Source organism: Sus scrofa, chromosome 18 (assembly GCF_054392235.1).
Source record: "Sus scrofa isolate SSC_HxYL_T2T_F1_AM1 chromosome 18, Sscrofa_HxYL_maternal_Yorkshire_Landrace_v2.0, whole genome shotgun sequence".
Lineage (NCBI taxonomy): Eukaryota > Metazoa > Chordata > Mammalia > Artiodactyla > Suidae > Sus > Sus scrofa.
Window position 1 is genome coordinate 1360717 of NC_139400.1, and position 22462 is coordinate 1383178.

The following is a 22462-nucleotide window of genomic DNA, read 5'->3' on the forward strand; positions in this document are numbered from 1 at the left end:
TAGAAGAGTAGAACAGAATAGAATATAATAGAACAGAACAGAATAGAATAGAAAAGAATAGAATAGCATAGAGTAGAACAGAACAGAATAGAATAGAATAGAACAGAATAGAACAGAATAGTATAGAACAGAACAGAATAGAACAAAACAGAAAAGAACAGAATAGAACAGAACAGAACAGAACCGAATAGAATAGAATAGAACAGAACAGAATAGATTAGAATAGAATAGAACAAAAAAAAACAGAACAGAACAGGACAGAATGGAATAGAATAGAATAGAATAGAATAGAATAGAATAGAACAGAATAGAATAGAAAAGAATAGAACAAAACAGAACAGAATAGAATAGAATAGAATAGAATAGAACGGAATATAATTGAATAGATCAGAACAGAATAGAATAGAATAGAACAGAACAGAACAGAATACATTAGAACAGAACAGAATAGAATAGAATAGAATAGAATAGACCAGAATAGAATACAATAGAAGAGAACAGAACAGAATAGAGTAGAATAGAACAGAATAGAATAGAACTGAACAGAACAGAATAGAATAGAACAGAATAGAGCAGAAGAGAACAGAATACAATGGAATAGAATAGAACAGAACCGAACAGAACAGAAGAATAGAATAAAACAGAACAGAATAGAACAGAACAGAATAGAATAGAATAGTAAAGAACAGAATAGAATACAAATGACTAGAACAGAATACAATACAACAGAACAGAATAGAATAGTTGGAATAGAATAGAATAGAACAGAATAGAATAGAATAGACGAGAATAGAATACAATAGAACAGAACAGAACAGAATAAAATAGAATAGAACAGAATAGTAGAGAACAGAACAGTACAGAATAGAATAGAATAGAACAGAACAGAACAGAATAGAATAGAATAGAACAGAACAGAACAGAACAGAATAGAATAGAACAGAATAGAATTGAATAGAATAGAATAGAATAGAATAGAATAGAATAGAATAGAATAGAACAGAACAGAGTAGAGTAGAACAGAATAGAATAGAATAGAACAGAACAGAACAAAATAGAATAGAATAGAACAGAATAGAACAGAACAGGATAGAATAGAATAGAAAAGAACAGAATAGAACAGAGCAGAATAGAATAGAATAGAAGAGAACAGAATAGAATAGAACAGAACAGTATAGAAAACAATAGAACAGAATAGATTAGAATAGAACAGAACAGGCTAGAACAGAATAGAACAGAATACAAAAGAACAGAAAATAACAAAATAGAACAGAATAGAACAGAACAGAATAGAACAGAACAGAACGGAATAAAATAGAACAGAACAGATGAGAATAGAATAGAATAGAACAGAACAGAAAAAAATAGAATAGAACAGAACAGCACAGAACAGAATAGAATAGAATAGAATAGAATAGAATAGAACAGAACAGAACACAATAGAATAATACAATATAGAATAGAATAGAACAGTACAGACCAGAATAGTATAGAACAGAATAGAACAGAATAGAACAGTACAAAATAGAACAGAACGGAACAGAACAGATTAGAATAGAATAGAATAGAATAGAACAGAATACACCAGAACAGAATAGAATAGTATAGAACAGAACAGAATAGAATAGAATAGAATAGAATAGAATAGAACAGAAAAGAACAGAACAGAACAGAACAGAATAGAATAGAATAGAATAGAATAGATCAGAATAGAATAGAACAGAACAGAATACAATAGAATAGAATAGAAAAGAACAGAATAGAAGAGAACAGAACAGAATCGATATAATAGAACAGAATAGAACAGAACTGAATAAAACATAAAAGAATAGAATAAAGTAGAATAGAACAGAACAGAACAGAACAGATCAGAATAGAATAGAATAGAACAGAACAGAATAGAATAGAACAGAATGGAACAGAATAGAATAGAACAGAATAGAAGGGAACAGAACAGAATAGAACAGAATAGAATAGAATAGAATAGAACTAAACAGAAGAGAATGAATAGAATATAATAGAATAGAACAGAACAGAATAGAATAGGACAGAACAGAATAGAATAGAATAGAATAGAATAGATCAGAAAAGAATACAACAGACAGAATAGAACAGAACAGAATAGAATAGAATAGAACAGAATACAACAGCATAGAATAGAATAGAATAGAATAGAATAAAATAGAATAGAATAGAACAGAATAGCACAGAATAGAATAGAATAGAACACAACACAACAGAACAGAACAGAATAGAACAGAACAGATCAGAACAGAAAGACTAGAATAGAACAGAACAGCACAGAACGGAATAGAACAGAATAGAATAGAATAGAACAGAAGAGAATAGACTAGAACGGAATAGAATAGAATAGAATAGAATAGAACAGAACAGAATAGAACAAAATAGAACTGAACAGAATAGAAGAGAAGAGAATAGAATAGAATAGAACAGAATAGAACAGAATAGAATAGAATATAACAGAATAGAATAGAATATAATAGAACAGAATAGAACAGAAGAGGAAAGAACAGAATAGAACAGAACAGAATACAACAGTACAGAACAGTATATAATAGAACAGAATAGAAGAGAATAGAATAGAGCAGAACAGAATAGAAGAGAAGAGAAGAATAGAACAGAACGGAATAGAAAAGAACAGAATATAATAGAATAGAACAGAATAGAAGAGAACGGAATAGAATAGAATATAATAGAATAGAACAGAATAGAACAGAATAGAATAGAATAGATCAGAATAGAGCAGAAATGAATAGAACAGAGCAGAACAGAATAGAATAGAATAGAATAGAATAGAACACAACAGTAAAGAATAGAATGGAACAGAACAGAACAGAATAGAATAGAAAAGAATAGAATAGAATAGAATAGAATAGAACAGAACAGAATAGAATAGAAAAGAACAGAACAGAACAGAAAAAAATAGAATAGAATAGAACAGAACAGAACAGAAGAGAATAGAAGAGAATAGAATAGAATAGAATAGAACAGAACAGAACACAATAGAATAATACAAAATAAAATAGAATAGTACAGTACCGACCAGAATAGTATAGAACAGAATAGAACAGAACAGAATAGAACAGACCAGAATAGAATAGAACAGACCAGAATAGAATAGAATAGAATAGAATAATACGGAAAAGAACAGAATAGAATAGAATAGAATAGAATAGAATAGAATAGAATAGAATAGAATAGAATAGAATAGAATAGAATAGAATAGATCAGAATAGAATAGAACAGAACAGAATACAATAGAATAGAATAGAAAAGAACAGAATAGAAGAGAACAGAACAGAATCGATATAATAGAACAGAATAGAACAGAACTGAAAAGAACAAAAAAGAATAGAATAAAATAGAATAGAACAGAACAGAACAGAACAGAACAGAACAGATCAGAATAGAATAGAATAGAACAGAACAGAATAGAATAGAACAGAATGGAACAGAATAGAATAGAACAGAATAGAAGGGAACAGAACAGAATAGAACAGAATAGAATAGAATAGAATAGAAGAAAACAGAACAGAATGAATAGAATAGAATAGAATAGAATAGAATAGAATAGAATAGAATAGAATAGAACAGAATAGAATAGAATAGAACAGAATAGAACAGAATAAAACAGAATAGAACAGAAGAGAAAAGACCAGAGAAGAACAGCATAGAACAGCACAGAATAGAACAGAACCCAGGAGAATATAATAGAACAGAATAGAATAGAATAGAGTAGAACAGAACAGAACAGAACAGAACAGAATAGAACTGAACAGAATAGAAGAGAATAGAATAGAATAGAACAGAATAGAAAAGAATAGAATAGAATAGAATAGATCAGAATAGAATAGAAAAGAACAGAATAGAAGAGAACAGAACAGAATCGATATAATAGAACAGAATAGAACAGAACTGAATAGAACATAAAAGAATAGAATAAAATAGAATAGAATAGAACAGAACAGAACAGAATAGAATTGAATAGAACAGAACAGAATAGAATAGAACAGAACAGAACAGAACAGAATAGAACTGAAAAGAATAGAAGAGAATAGAATAGAATACAACAGAATAGAAAAGAATAGAATATAATAGAACAGAATAGAATAGAATAGAGTAGAACAGAACAGAACAGAACAGAACAGAATAGAACTGAACAGAATAGAAGAGAATAGAATAGAATAGAACAGAATAGAAAAGAATAGAATAGAATAGAATAGATCAGAATAGAATAGAAAAGAACAGAATAGAAGAGAACAGAACAGAATCGATATAATAGAACAGAATAGAACAGAACTGAATAGAACATAAAAGAATAGAATAAAATAGAATAGAATAGAACAGAACAGAACAGAATAGAATTGAATAGAACAGAACAGAATAGAATAGAACAGAATGGAACAGAATAGAATAGAACAGAATAGAAGGTATCAGAACTGAATAGAACAGAACAGAATAGAATAGAATAGAAGAAAACAGAACAGAATGAATAGAATAGAATAGAATAGAACAGAACAGAATAGAATAGGACAGAACAGAATAGAATAGAATAGAATAGATCAGAATAGAATACAACAGACAGAATAGAACAGAACAGAATAGAATAGAATAGAACAGAATACAACAGCATAGAATAGAATAGAATAGAATAGAATAGAATAGAACAGAATAGCACAGAATAGAATAGAATAGAACACAATACAACAGAACAGAACAGAATAGAACAGAACAGATTGGAACAGAACAGACTAGAATAGAACAGAACAGCACAGAACGGAATAGAAGAGAATAGAATAGAATAGAACAGGACAGTATAGACTAGAACGGAATAGAATAGAATAGAATAGAACAGAACAGAATAGAACAGAATAGAACTGAACAGAATAGAAGAGAATAAAATAGAATATAACAGAATAGAACAGAATAGAATAGAATATATCAGAATAGAATAGAATAGAATATTACAGAATAGAACAGAATAGAACAGAAGAGAAAAGAACAGAATAGAACAGAACAGATACAACAGTACAGAACAGAATATAAAAGAACAGAATAGAATAGAACAGAACAGAGTAGAATAGAATAGAATAGAATAGAATAGAATAGAATAGAGTAGAAGAGAATATAATATAATAGAACAGAACAGAATAGAATAGAAAAGAATAGAATAGAATAGAGTAGAACAGAACAGAATAGAATAGAATAGAACAGAATAGAACAGAATAGTATAGAACAGAACAGAATAGAACAAAACAGAAAAGAACAGAATAGAACAGAACAGAACAGAACCGAATAGAATAGAATAGAACAGAACAGAATAGATAAGAATAGAATAGAACAAAAAAAAAAAACAGAACAGAACAGGACAGAATAGAATAGAATAGAATAGAATAGAATAGAATAGAATAGAATAGAATAGAACAGAATAGAATAGAAAAGAATAGAACAGAACAGAACAGAATAGAATAGAATAGAATAGAACGGAATATAATTGAATAGAACAGAACAGAATAGAATAGAATAGAACAGAACAGAACAGAATACATTAGAACAGAACAGAATAGAATAGAATAGAATAGAATAGACCAGAATAGAATACAATAGAAGAGAACAGAACAGAATAGAGTAGAATAGAACAGAATAGAATAGAACATAATAGAGCAGAAGAGAACAGAATACAATGGAATAGAATAGAACAGAACCGAACAGAACAGAATAGAATAGAATAAAACAGAACAGAATAGAACAGAACAGAACAGAATAGAATAGTAAAGAACAGAATAGAATAGAAATGAATAGAACAGAATACAATACAACAGAACAGAATAGAATAGATGGAATAGAATAGAATAGAACAGAATAGAATAGAATAGACGAGAATAGAATACAATAGAACAGAACAGAACAGAATAAAATAGAATAGAACAGAATAGAAGAGAACAGAACAGAACAGAATAGAATAGAATAGAACAGAACAGAACAGAATAGAATATAATAGAACAGAACAGAACAGAACAGAACAGAATAGAACAGAATAGAATTGAATAGAATAGAATAGAATAGAATAGAATAGAATAGAATAGAATAGAATAGAATAGAATAGAACAGAACAGAGTAGAGTAGAACAGAATAGAATAGAATAGAACAGAACAGAACAAAATAGAATAGAATAGAACAGAATAGAACAGAACAGGATAGAATAGAATAGAAAAGAACAGAATAGAACAGAGCAGAATAGAATAGAATAGAAGAGAACAGAATAGAATAGAACAGAACAGTATAGAAAACAATAGAACAGAATAGATTAGAATAGAACAGAACAGGCTAGAACAGAATAGAACAGAATACAAAAGAACAGAAAATAACAAAATAGAACAGAATAGAACAGAACAGAATAGAACAGAACAGAACGGAATAGAATAGAACAGAACAGATGAGAATAGAATAGAATAGAACAGAACAGAAAAAAATAGAATAGAACAGAACAGCACAGAACAGAATAGAATAGAATAGAATAGAATAGAATAGAACAGAACAGAACACAGTAGAATAATACAATATAGAATAGAATAGAACAGTACAGACCAGAATAGTATAGAACAGAATAGAACAGAATAGAACAGTACAGAATAGAACAGAACAGAACAGAACAGATTAGAATAGAATAGAATAGAATAGAACAGAATACACCAGAACACAATAGAATAGTATAGAACAGAACAGAATAGAATAGAATAGAATAGAATAGAATAGAATAGAATAGAACAGAAAAGAACAGAACAGAACAGAACAGAATAGAATAGAATAGAATAGAATAGATCAGAATAGAATAGAACAGAACAGAATACAATAGAATAGAATAGAAAAGAACAGAATAGAAGAGAACAGAACAGAATCGATATAATAGAACAGAATAGAACAGAACTGAATAAAACATAAAAGAATAGAATAAATTAGAATAGAACAGAACAGAAAAGAACAGAACAGATCAGAATAGAATAGAATAGAACAGAACAGAATAGAATATAACAGAATGGAACAAAATAGAATAGGACAGAATAGAAGGGAACAGAACAGAATAGAACAGAATAGAATAGAATAGAATAGAACTAAACAGAACAGAATGAATAGAATATAATAGAATAGAACAGAGCAGAATAGACTAGGACAGAACAGAATAGAATAGAATAGAATAGAATAGATCAGAAAAGAATACAACAGACAGAATAGAACAGAACAGAATAGAATAGAATAGAACAGAATACAACAGCATAGAATAGAATAGAATAGAATAGAATAGAATAGAATAGAATAGAATAGAATAGAATAGAATAGAATAGAATAGAATAGAACAGAATAGCACAGAATAGAATAGAATAGAACACAACACAACAGAACAGAACAGAATAGAACAGAACAGATCAGAACAGAACAGACTAGAATAGAACAGAACAGCACAGAACGGAATAGAACAGAATAGAATAGAATAGAACAGAAGAGAATAGACTAGAACGGAATAGAATAGAATAGAATAGAACAGAACAGAATAGAACAAAATAGAACTGAACAGAATAGAAGAGAATAGAATAGAATAGAACAGAATAGAACAGAATAGAATAGAATATAACAGAATAGAATAGAATATAATAGAACAGAATAGAACAGAAGAGGAAAGAACAGAATAGAACAGAACAGAATACAACAGTACAGAACAGTATATAATAGAACAGAATAGAATAGAATAGAAGAGAATAGAATAGAGCAGAACAGAATAGAAGAGAAGAGAAGAATAGAACAGAACGGAATAGAAAAGAACAGAATATAATAGAATAGAACAGAATAGAACAGAACGGAATAGAATAGAATAGAAGAGAATAGAACAGAATAGAATAGAATAGATCAGAATAGAGCAGAAATGAATAGAACAGAGCAGAACAGAATAGAATAGAACACAACAGTATAGAATAGAATGGAACAGAACAGAACAGAATAGAATAGAAAAGAATAGAATAGAATAGAATAGAATAGAACAGAACAGAATAGAATAGAATAGAATAGAACAGATCAAATCAGAATAGAATAGAATAGAACATAATAGAATAGAATAGAACAGAACAGAATAGAATAGAAAAGAACAGAACAGATCAGAAAAGAATACAATACAACAGAACAGATCAGAATAGAATAGAATATAATAGAACAGAACAGAAAAAAATAGAATAGAATAGAACAGAACAGAACAGAACAGAATAGAATAGAATAGAATAGAATAGAATAGAATAGAATAGAACATAACAGAACACAATAGAATACAAAATAAAATAGAATAGAACAGTACAGACCAGAATAGTATAGAACAGAATAGAACAGAATAGAACAGAACAGAATAGAACAGAACAGAATAGAACAGAACAGAACAGAACAGAACAGAACAGAATAGAATAGAATAGAACAGAATACACCAGAACAGAATAGAATAGAATAGAACAGAACAGAATAGAATAGAATAGAATAGAATAGAATAGAATAGAATAGAATAGAATAGAACAGAATAGCACAGAATAGAATAGAATAGAACACAACACATCAGAACAGAACAGAATAGAACAGAAAAGATCGGAACAGAACAGACTAGAATAGAACAGAACAGCACAGAACGGAATAGAAGAGAATAGAATAGAATAGAACAGAATAGAGCAGAAGAGAACAGAATAGAATAGAATAGAAAAGAATGAATAGTATAGAACAGAATAGAATAGAATAGAATAGAATAGAACAGAATAGAATAGAATAGAATAGAATAGAGTAGAAGAGAACAGAATAGAATAGAATAGATTACAACAGAACAGAATAGAATAAAACAGAACAGAATAGAATAGAATAGAACAGAACAGAATAGAATAGAATAGAACAGAACAGAATAGAATAAAATAGAATAGAACATAGCAGAATAGAGTAGAAGAGAATTGAATATAATAGAACAGAACAGAATAGAATAGAATAGAATAGAATAGAATAGAATAGAACAGAACAGAAGAGAATAGAATAGAATAGAATACAACGGAATATAATAGAATAGAAGAGAATAGAACAGAATAGAATAGAATACAACAGAACAGAACAGAATGTAACGGAATAGAATACAATAGAATAGAATAGAACAGAATAGAATAGAATAGAATAGAATAGAATAGAATAGAATAGAATAGAACAGAACAGAATAGAATACAACAGAACAGACAGAATAGAATAGAACAGAACAGAATAGAATAGAATAGAATAGTATAGAATAGAATAGAACAGAATAGAACAGAACAGAATAGAATAGAATAGAATAGAATAGAATAGAATAGAATAGAATAGAATAGAATAGAATAGTATAGAACAGAATAGAATAGAATAGAATAGAATGGAACAGAACAGAATAGAATAGCATAGAATAGAACAGAATAGAACAGAACAGAACAGAATAGAATAGAATACAATACAATACAATACAATAGAATAGTATAGAAAAGAATAGAATAGAATAGAATAGAATAGAACAGAACAGAATAGAATAGAATAGAACAGAACAGAATAGAACAGAACAGAATAGAATAGAATAGAACATAGCAGAATAGAGTAGAACAGAATTGAATATAATAGAACAGAACAGAATAGAATAGAATAGAATAGAATAGAACAGAATAGAATAGAACAGAACAGAATAGAGTAGAATAGAATAGAATAGAATAGAATAGAATAGAATAGAATAGAATAGAATAGAATAGAATTGAACAGAATAGAATAGAATAGAAAAGAATGAATAGTATAAAACAGAATAGAATAGAATAGAATAGAATGGAGCTGAACAGAATAGAATAGAATAGAATAGAACAGAGTAGAGTAGAATAGAAAAGAATAGAATAGAATAGAATAGAATAGAATAGAATAGAATAGAATAGAACAGAACAGAATTGAATAGAATAGAATAAAACAGAATTGAATAGAATACAATAGAACAGAATAGAATAGAATAGAATAGAATAGAATAGAATAGAACAGAATAGAACAGAACAGAATTGAATAGAATAGAACAGAATAGAACAGAACAGAATAGAATAGAATAGACAGAACAGAACAGAATAGAATCGAACAGAATAGAATAGAACAGAATAGAATAGAATAGAATAGAATAGAAGAGAACAGAATAGAATAGAATAGATTACAACAGAACAGAATAGAATAAAACAGAACAGAATAGAATAGAATAGAACAGAACAGAATAGAATAGAATAGAACAGAACAGAATAGAACAGAACAGAATAGAATAGAATAGAACAGAACAGAATAGAGTAGAACAGAATTGAATATAATAGAACAGAACAGAATAGAATAGAATAGAATAGAATAGAATACAACAGAACAGAATAGAATAGAATAGAATAGAATACAACGGAATATAATAGAATAGATGAGAATAGAACAGAATAGAATAGAATAGAATAGAACAGAACAGAATGTAACGGAATAGAATACAATAGAATAGAATAGAACAGAATAGAATAGAATAGAATAGAATAGAATAGAACAGAATAGAACAGAACAGAACAGAATAGAATAGAATAGAACAGAATAGAATAGAATAGAATTGAATAAAATGGAATAGAATAGTATAGAAAAGAATAGAATAGAATAGAATAAAATAGAACAGAATAGAATAGAATAGAATAGAATAGAATAGAATAGAATAGAATAGAACAGAACAGAATAGAATAGAATAGAATAGAATAGAAGAGAATAGAATAGAAAAGAACAGAATAGAATAGAATAGAACAGAATAGAATAAAACAGAACAGAAAGAATAGAATAGAACAGAATAGAATAGAATAGAATAGAATAGAATAGAATAGAACAGAATAGCACAGAACAGAATAGAATAGAATAGAATAGATTAGAATAGAATAGAATAGAACAGAACAGAATAGAATAGAATAGAATAGAATAGAATAGAATAGAATAGAACAGAATAGAACAGAACAGAACAGAAGAGAATAGAATACAATACAATACAATACAATAGAATAGTATAGAAAAGAATAAAATAAAATAGAACAGAACAGAATAGAATAGAATAGAATAGAAAAAAATAGAATAGAATAGAACAGAACAGAATAGAATGGAATAGAATAGAATAGAATAGAATAGAATAGTATAGGAAAGAACAGAATAGAATAGAACAGAATAGAAGGGAACAGAACTGAATAGAACAGAACAGAATAGAATAGAATAGAAGAAAACAGAACAGAATGAATAGAATAGAATAGAATAGAACAGAACAGAATAGAATAGGACAGAACAGAATAGAATAGATTAGAATAGATCAGAATAGAATACAACAGACAGAATAGAACAGAACAGAATAGAATAGAATAGAACAGAATACAACAGCATAGAATAGAATAGAATAGAATAGAACAGAATAGCACAGAATAGAATAGAATAGAACACAATACAACAGAACAGAACAGAATAGAACAGAACAGATTGGAACAGAACAGACTAGAATAGAACAGAACAGCACAGAACGGAATAGAAGAGAATAGAATAGAATAGAACAGGACAGTATAGACTAGAACGGAATAGAATAGAATAGAATAGAACAGAACAGAATAGAACAGAATAGAACTGAACAGAATAGAAGAGAATAAAATAGAATATAACAGAATAGAACAGAATAGAATAGAATATATCAGAATAGAATAGAATAGAATATTACAGAATAGAACAGAATAGAACAGAAGAGAAAAGAACAGAATAGAACAGAACAGATACAACAGTACAGAACAGAATATAATAGAACAGAATAGAATAGAACAGAACAGAGTAGAATAGAATAGAATAGAATAGAATAGAATAGAATAGAATAGAATAGAGTAGAAGAGAATAGAATATAATAGAACAGAACAGAATAGAATAGAAAAGAATAGAATAGAATAGAGTAGAACAGAACAGAATAGAATAGAATAGAACAGAATAGAACAGAATAGTATAGAACAGAACAGAATAGAACAAAACAGAAAAGAACAGAATAGAACAGAACAGAACAGAACCGAATAGAATAGAATAGAACAGAACAGAATAGATAAGAATAGAATAGAACAAAAAAAAAAACAGAACAGAACAGGACAGAATAGAATAGAATAGAATAGAATAGAATAGAATAGAATAGAATAGAATAGAATAGAACAGAATAGAATAGAAAAGAATAGAACAGAACAGAACAGAATAGAATAGAATAGAATAGAACGGAATATAATTGAATAGAACAGAACAGAATAGAATAGAATAGAACAGAACAGAACAGAATACATTAGAACAGAACAGAATAGAATAGAATAGAATAGAATAGACCAGAATAGAATACAATAGAAGAGAACAGAACAGAATAGAGTAGAATAGAACAGAATAGAATAGAACATAATAGAGCAGAAGAGAACAGAATACAATGGAATAGAATAGAACAGAACCGAACAGAACAGAATAGAATAGAATAAAACAGAACAGAATAGAACAGAACAGAACAGAATAGAATAGTAAAGAACAGAATAGAATAGAAATGAATAGAACAGAATACAATACAACAGAACAGAATAGAATAGATGGAATAGAATAGAATAGAACAGAATAGAATAGAATAGACGAGAATAGAATACAATAGAACAGAACAGAACAGAATAAAATAGAATAGAACAGAATAGAAGAGAACAGAACAGAACAGAATAGAATAGAATAGAACAGAACAGAACAGAATAGAATAGAATAGAACAGAACAGAACAGAACAGAACAGAACAGAATAGAACAGAATAGAATTGAATAGAATAGAATAGAATAGAATAGAATAGAATAGAATAGAATAGAACAGAACAGAGTAGAGTAGAACAGAATAGAATAGAATAGAACAGAACAGAACAAAATAGAATAGAATAGAACAGAATAGAACAGAACAGAATAGAATAGAATAGAAAAGAACAGAATAGAACAGAGCAGAATAGAATAGAATAGAAGAGAACAGAATAGAATAGAACAGAACAGTATAGAAAACAATAGAACAGAATAGATTAGAATAGAACAGAACAGGCTAGAACAGAATAGAACAGAATACAAAAGAACAGAAAATAACAAAATAGAACAGAATAGAACAGAACAGAATAGAACAGAACAGAACGGAATAGAATAGAACAGAACAGATGAGAATAGAATAGAATAGAACAGAACAGAAAAAAATAGAATAGAACAGAACAGCACAGAACAGAATAGAATAGAATAGAATAGAATAGAATAGAACAGAACAGAACACAGTAGAATAATACAATATAGAATAGAATAGAACAGTACAGACCAGAATAGTATAGAACAGAATAGAACAGAATAGAACAGTACAGAATAGAACAGAACAGAACAGAACAGATTAGAATAGAATAGAATAGAATAGAACAGAATACACCAGAACACAATAGAATAGTATAGAACAGAACAGAATAGAATAGAATAGAATAGAATAGAATAGAATAGAATAGAATAGAATAGAACAGAAAAGAACAGAACAGAACAGAACAGAATAGAATAGAATAGAATAGAATAGATCAGAATAGAATAGAACAGAACAGAATACAATAGAATAGAATAGAAAAGAACAGAATAGAAGAGAACAGAACAGAATCGATATAATAGAACAGAATAGAACAGAACTGAATAAAACATAAAAGAATAGAATAAATTAGAATAGAACAGAACAGAAAAGAACAGAACAGATCAGAATAGAATAGAATAGAACAGAACAGAATAGAATATAACAGAATGGAACAAAATAGAATAGGACAGAATAGAAGGGAACAGAACAGAATAGAACAGAATAGAATAGAATAGAATAGAACTAAACAGAACAGAATGAATAGAATATAATAGAATAGAACAGAGCAGAATAGACTAGGACAGAACAGAATAGAATAGAATAGAATAGAATAGATCAGAAAAGAATACAACAGACAGAATAGAACAGAACAGAATAGAATAGAATAGAACAGAATACAACAGCATAGAATAGAATAGAATAGAATAGAATAGAATAGAATAGAATAGAATAGAATAGAATAGAACAGAATAGCACAGAATAGAATAGAATAGAACACAACACAACAGAACAGAACAGAATAGAACAGAACAGATCAGAACAGAACAGACTAGAATAGAACAGAACAGCACAGAACGGAATAGAACAGAATAGAATAGAATAGAACAGAAGAGAATAGACTAGAACGGAGTAGAATAGAATAGAATAGAACAGAACAGAATAGAACAAAATAGAACTGAACAGAATAGAAGAGAATAGAATAGAATAGAACAGAATAGAACAGAATAGAATAGAATATAACAGAATAGAATAGAATATAATAGAACAGAATAGAACAGAAGAGGAAAGAACAGAATAGAACAGAACAGAATACAACAGTACAGAACAGTATATAATAGAACAGAATAGAATAGAATAGAAGAGAATAGAATAGAGCAGAACAGAATAGAAGAGAAGAGAAGAATAGAACAGAACGGAATAGAAAAGAACAGAATATAATAGAATAGAACAGAATAGAACAGAACGGAATAGAATAGATCAGAATAGAGCAGAAATGAATAGAACAGAGCAGAACAGAATAGAATAGAACACAACAGTATAGAATAGAATGGAACAGAACAGAACAGAATAGAATAGAAAAGAATAGAATAGAATAGAATAGAATAGAACAGAACAGAATAGAATAGAATAGAATAGAACAGATCAAATCAGAATAGAATAGAATAGAACATAATAGAATAGAATAGAACAGAACAGAATAGAATAGAAAAGAACAGAACAGATCAGAAAAGAATACAATACAACAGAACAGATCAGAATAGAATAGAATATAATAGAACAGAACAGAAAAAAATAGAATAGAATAGAACAGAACAGAACAGAACAGAATAGAATAGAATAGAATAGAATAGAATAGAACATAACAGAACACAATAGAATACAAAATAAAATAGAATAGAACAGTACAGACCAGAATAGTATAGAACAGAATAGAACAGAATAGAACAGAACAGAATAGAACAGAACAGAATAGAACAGAACAGAACAGAACAGAACAGAACAGAATAGAATAGAATAGAACAGAATACACCAGAACAGAATAGAATAGAATAGAACAGAACAGAATAGAATAGAATAGAATAGAATAGAATAGAATAGAATAGAATAGAATAGAATAGAATAGAACAGAATAGCACAGAATAGAATAGAATAGAACACAACACATCAGAACAGAACAGAATAGAACAGAAAAGATCGGAACAGAACAGACTAGAATAGAACAGAACAGCACAGAACGGAATAGAAGAGAATAGAATAGAATAGAACAGAATAGAGCAGAAGAGAACAGAATAGAATAGAATAGAAAAGAATGAATAGTATAGAACAGAATAGAATAGAATAGAATAGAATAGAACAGAATAGAATAGAATAGAATAGAATAGAGTAGAAGAGAACAGAATAGAATAGAATAGATTACAACAGAACAGAATAGAATAAAACAGAACAGAATAGAATAGAATAGAACAGAACAGAATAGAATAGAATAGAACAGAACAGAATAGAACAGAATAGAATAAAATAGAATAGAACATAGCAGAATAGAGTAGAAGAGAATTGAATATAATAGAACAGAACAGAATAGAATAGAATAGAATAGAATAGAATAGAATAGAATAGAACAGAACAGAAGAGAATAGAATAGAATAGAATACAACGGAATATAATAGAATAGAAGAGAATAGAACAGAATAGAATAGAATACAACAGAACAGAACAGAATGTAACGGAATAGAATACAATAGAATAGAATAGAACAGAATAGAATAGAATAGAATAGAATAGAATAGAATAGAATAGAATAGAACAGAACAGAATAGAATACAACAGAACAGACAGAATAGAATAGAACAGAACAGAATAGAATAGAATAGAATAGTATAGAATAGAATAGAACAGAATAGAACAGAACAGAATAGAATAGAATAGAATAGAATAGAATAGAATAGAATAGAATAGTATAGAACAGAATAGAATAGAATAGAATAGAATGGAACAGAACAGAATAGAATAGCATAGAATAGAACAGAATAGAACAGAACAGAACAGAATAGAATAGAATACAATACAATACAATAGAATAGTATAGAAAAGAATAGAATAGAATAGAATAGAATAGAACAGAACAGAATAGAATAGAATAGAACAGAACAGAATAGAACAGAACAGAATAGAATAGAATAGAACATAGCAGAATAGAGTAGAACAGAATTGAATATAATAGAACAGAACAGAATAGAATAGAATAGAATAGAATAGAACAGAATAGAATAGAACAGAACAGAATAGAGTAGAATAGAATAGAATAGAATAGAATAGAATAGAATAGAATAGAATAGAATAGAATTGAACAGAATAGAATAGAATAGAAAAGAATGAATAGTATAAAACAGAATAGAATAGAATAGAATAGAATGGAGCTGAACAGAATAGAATAGAATAGAATAGAACAGAGTAGAGTAGAATAGAAAAGAATAGAATAGAATAGAATAGAATAGAATAGAATAGAATAGAATAGAATAGAATAGAACAGAACAGAATTGAATAGAATAGAATAAAACAGAATTGAATAGAATACAATAGAACAGAATAGAATAGAATAGAATAGAATAGAATAGAATAGAACAGAATAGAACAGAACAGAATTGAATAGAATAGAACAGAATAGAACAGAACAGAATAGAATAGAATAGACAGAACAGAACAGAATAGAATCGAACAGAATAGAATAGAACAGAATAGAATAGAATAGAATAGAATAGAAGAGAACAGAATAGAATAGAATAGATTACAACAGAACAGAATAGAATAAAACAGAACAGAATAGAATAGAATAGAACAGAACAGAATAGAATAGAATAGAACAGAACAGAATAGAACAGAACAGAATAGAATAGAATAGAACAGAACAGAATAGAGTAGAACAGAATTGAATATAATAGAACAGAACAGAATAGAATAGAATAGAATAGAATAGAATACAACAGAACAGAATAGAATAGAATAGAATAGAATACAACGGAATATAATAGAATAGATGAGAATAGAACAGAATAGAATAGAATAGAATAGAACAGAACAGAATGTAACGGAATGGAATACAATAGAATAGAATAGAACAGAATAGAATAGAATAGAATAGAATAGAATAGAACAGAATAGAACAGAACAGAACAGAATAGAATAGAATAGAACAGAATAGAATAGAATAGAATAGAATAAAATGGAATAGAATAGTATAGAAAAGAATAGAATAGAATAGAATAAAATAGAACAGAATAGAATAGAATAGTATAGAATAGAATAGAATAGAATAGAATAGAACAGAACAGAATAGAATAGAATAGAATAGAATAGAAGAGAATAGAATAGAAAAGAACAGAATAGAATAGAATAGAACAGAATAGAATAAAACAGAACAGAAAGAATAGAATAGAACAGAATAGAATAGAATAGAATAGAATAGAATAGAATAGAACAGAATAGCACAGAACAGAATAGAATAGAATAGAATAGATTAGAATAGAATAGAATAGAACAGAACAGAATAGAATAGAATAGAATAGAATAGAATAGAATAGAATAGAATAGAATAGAACAGAATAGAACAGAACAGAACAGAAGAGAATAGAATACAATACAATACAATACAATAGAATAGTATAGAAAAGAATAAAATAAAATAGAACAGAACAGAATAGAATAGAATAGAATAGAAAAAAATAGAATAGAATAGAACAGAACAGAATAGAATGGAATAGAATAGAATAGAATAGAATAGAATAGTATAGGAAAGAACAGAATAGAATAGAATAGAATAGAATAGAATAGAACAGAACAGAATAGAATAGAATAGAACAGAAAAGAATAGAATAGAATAGAATAGAATAGAATAGAATAGAATAGAATAGAGTAGAACAGAACAGAATAGAATAGAATAGAACAGAAAAGAATAGAATAGAATATAACAGAATAGAATAGAATGGAACGGAACAGAACAGAATAGAATAGAATAGAACAGAATAGAACAGAACAGCATAGAATAGAATAGAATAGAATAGAACAGAACAGAACAGAAGACATTCGAACAGAATAGAATAGAATAGAACAGAAGAGAATAAAATAGAATAGAATAGAATAGAATAGAACAGAACAGGATAGAACAGAAAAGAATATAATAAAATAGAATAGAATAAAATAGAATAGAATAGAATAGAATAGAACAGAATAGAATAGAATAGAATAGAATAGAATAGAACAGGACAGAATGGAACGGAATAGAATACAATAGAATAGAATAGAATAGAACAGAACAGAATAGAATAGAATAGAAGAGAATAGAATAGAATAGAACAGAACAGAACAGAACAGAACAGAATAGAATAGAATAGAATAAAATAGAATAGAATAGAATAGAACAGAATAGAATCGAAGAGAATAGAATCGAAGAGAATAGCATAGAATAGAATAGAACAGAACAGAATAGAATAGAATAGAATAGAATAGAATAGAATAGAATAGAACAGAACAGAACAGAATGGAATCGAAGAGAATAGCATAGAATAGAACAGAACAAAACAGAGTAGAATAGAATAGAATACAAGAGAAGAGAATAGAATAGAATAGAACAGAACAGAATAGAACAGAACAGAACACAATAGAACAGAATAGAGTAGAACAGATTAGAAAGAACAGAAAAGAATAGAATAGAACAGAAGAGAATAGAACAGAACAGAACAGAACAGAACAGAATAGAATAGAATAGAACAGAACAGAATAGAGTAGAACAGAATTGAATAGAATATAACAGAACAAAATAGAATAGAATAGAATAGAATAGAATAGAACAGAATAGAATAGAATAGAATAGAATAGAACAGAACAGAATGTAACGGAATAGAATAGAATAGAATAGAATAGAATAGAATAGAATAGAATAGAATACAACAGAACAGAATAGAACAGAATAGAACAGAATAGAGTAGAATAGAATAGAACAGAACAGAATAGAATAGAATAGAACAGAATAGAATAGAATAGAATAGAATACAATAGAATAGAATAGTATAGAACAGAATAGAATAGAATAGAACAGAATAGAACAGAACAGAACAGAATAGAATTGAACAGAATAGAATAGAATACAACATAACAGAATAGAATAGAATAGAATAGAATTGAACAGAACAGAATAGAACAGAACAGAATATAATAGAATAGAACAGAACAGAATAGAGTAGAACAGAATAGAAGAGAATAGAACAGAATAGAATAGAATAGAACAGAACAGAACAGAATAGAATAGAATAGAACAGAAGAGAATAGAATAGAATAGAATACCACAGAATAGAACAGAATAGAAGAATACAACAGAATAGAAGAGAATGGAATTGAACAGAATAGAATGTAAGTGAATAGAAAACAATAGAATAGAATAGAATAGAATAGAACAGAATAGAATAGAATAGAATAGAATAGAATAGAATAGAATAGAATAGAATAGAATAGAACAGAACAGAACAGAACAGAACAGAGTAGAATAGAATAGAATAGAATAGAATAGAATAGAATAGAATAGAATAGAATAGATTAGAATAGAATAGAATAGAACAGAACAGAATAGAACAGAACAGAATAGAACAGAACAGAATAGAACAGAACGGAATAGAATAGAATAGAATAGAATAGAATAGAATAGAATAGAATAGAATAGAATAGAATAGAATAGAATAGAGTAGAGTAGAACAGAACAGAATACAATAGAATAGAATAGAATAGAACAGAATAGAATAGAATAGAATAGAACAGAACAGAATAGAATAGAATAGAATAGAAAAGAATAGAATAAAACAGAACAGAATAGAATAGAATAGAACAGAACACAACACAATAGAATAGAATAGAAGAGAAGAGAATAGAATAGAATAGAATAGAACAGAATAGAATGGAATAGAACAGAATAGAATAGAAGAGAACAGAACACAACAGAATAGAATAGAATAGAACAGAACAGGATAGAACAGAAAAGAATATAATATAATAAAATAGAATAGAATAGAATAGAATAGAATAGAATAGAACAGAATAGAATAGAATAGAATAGAATAGAATAGAACAGGACAGAATGGAACGGAATAGAATACAATAGAATAGAACAGAATAGAACAGAACGGAATAGAATAGAATAGAATAGAATAGAATAGAATAGAATAGAATAGAATAGAATAGAGTAGAACAGAACAGAATACAATAGAATAGAATAGAATAGAACAGAATAGAATAGCATAGAATGGAACAGAACAGAATAGAATAGAATAGAATAGAAAAGAATAGAATAAAACAGAACAGAATAGAATAGAATAGAACAGAATAGAATGGAATAGAACAGAATAGAATAGAATAGAACAGAACACAACAGAATAGAATAGAGTAGAATAGAACAGAATAGAAAAGAATAGAATAGAATAGAATGGAAAGGAACAGAATAGAACAGAACAGGTCAGAATAGAGTAGAATAGAATAGAATAGAATAGAATAGAATAGAATAGAATAGAATAGAATAGAATAGAATAGAACAGAACAGAACAGAACAGAATAGAATAGAATAGAATAGAATAGAATAGAATAGAATAGAATAGAATAGAAAAGAATGAATAGTATAGAACAGAATAGAATAGAATAGAATAGAATGGAACAGAACAGAATAGAATAGAATAGAATAGAAAACACTAGAGTAGAATAGATAAGAATAGAATAGAATAGAATAGAATAGAATAGAATAGAATAGAATAGAACAAAAGAGAAGAGAATAGAATAGAATAGAATACAACGGAATATAATAGAATAGAAGAGAATAGAACAGAATAGAATAGAATAGAATAGAACAGAACAGTATGTAACGGAATAGAATACAATAGAATAGAATAGAACAGAATAGAATAGAATAGAATAGAATAGAACAGAACAGAATAGAACAGAACAGAATAGAACAGAACAGAATAGAACAGAACGGCATAGAATAGAATAGAATAGAATAGAATAGAATAGAATAGAATAGAATAGAATAGAATAGAATAGAATAGAATAGAGTAGAGTAGAACAGAACAGAATACAATAGAATAGAATAGAATAGAACAGAATAGAATAGAATAGAATAGAACAGAACAGAATAGAATAGAATAGAATAGAAAAGAATAGAATAAAACAGAACAGAATAGAATAGAATAGAACAGAACACAACACAATAGAATAGAATAGAAGAGAAGAGAATAGAATAGAATAGAATAGAACAGAATAGAATGGAATAGAACAGAATAGAATAGAAGAGAACAGAACACAACAGAATAGAATAGAATAGAACAGAACAGGATAGAACAGAAAAGAATATAATATAATAAAATAGAATAGAATAGAATAGAATAGAATAGAATAGAACAGAATAGAATAGAATAGAATAGAATAGAACAGGACAGAATGGAACGGAATAGAATACAATAGAATAGAACAGAATAGAACAGAACGGAATAGAATAGAATAGAATAGAATAGAATAGAATAGAATAGAATAGAGTAGAACAGAACAGAATACAATAGAATAGAATAGAATAGAACAGAATAGAATAGCATAGAATGGAACAGAACAGAATAGAATAGAATAGAATAGAAAAGAATAGAATAAAACAGAACAGAATAGAATAGAATAGAACAGAATAGAATGGAATAGAACAGAATAGAATAGAATAGAACAGAACACAACAGAATAGAATAGAGTAGAATAGAATAGAAAGGAACAGAATAGAACAGAACAGGTCAGAATAGAGTAGAATAGAATAGAATAGAATAGAATAGAATAGAATAGAATAGAATAGAATAGAATAGAATAGAACAGAACAGAACAGAACAGAATAGAATAGAATAGAATAGAATAGAATAGAATAGAATAGAATAGAATAGAATAGAAAAGAATGAATAGTATAGAACAGAATAGAATAGAATAGAATAGAATGGAACAGAACAGAATAGAATAGAATAGAATAGAAAACACTAGAGTAGAATAGAAAAGAATAGAATAGAATAGAATAGAATAGAATAGAATAGAATAGAATAGAACAAAAGAGAAGAGAATAGAATAGAATAGAATACAACGGAATATAATAGAATAGAAGAGAATAGAACAGAATAGAATAGAATAGAATAGAACAGAACAGTATGTAACGGAATAGAATACAATAGAATAGAATAGAACAGAATAGAATAGAATAGAAT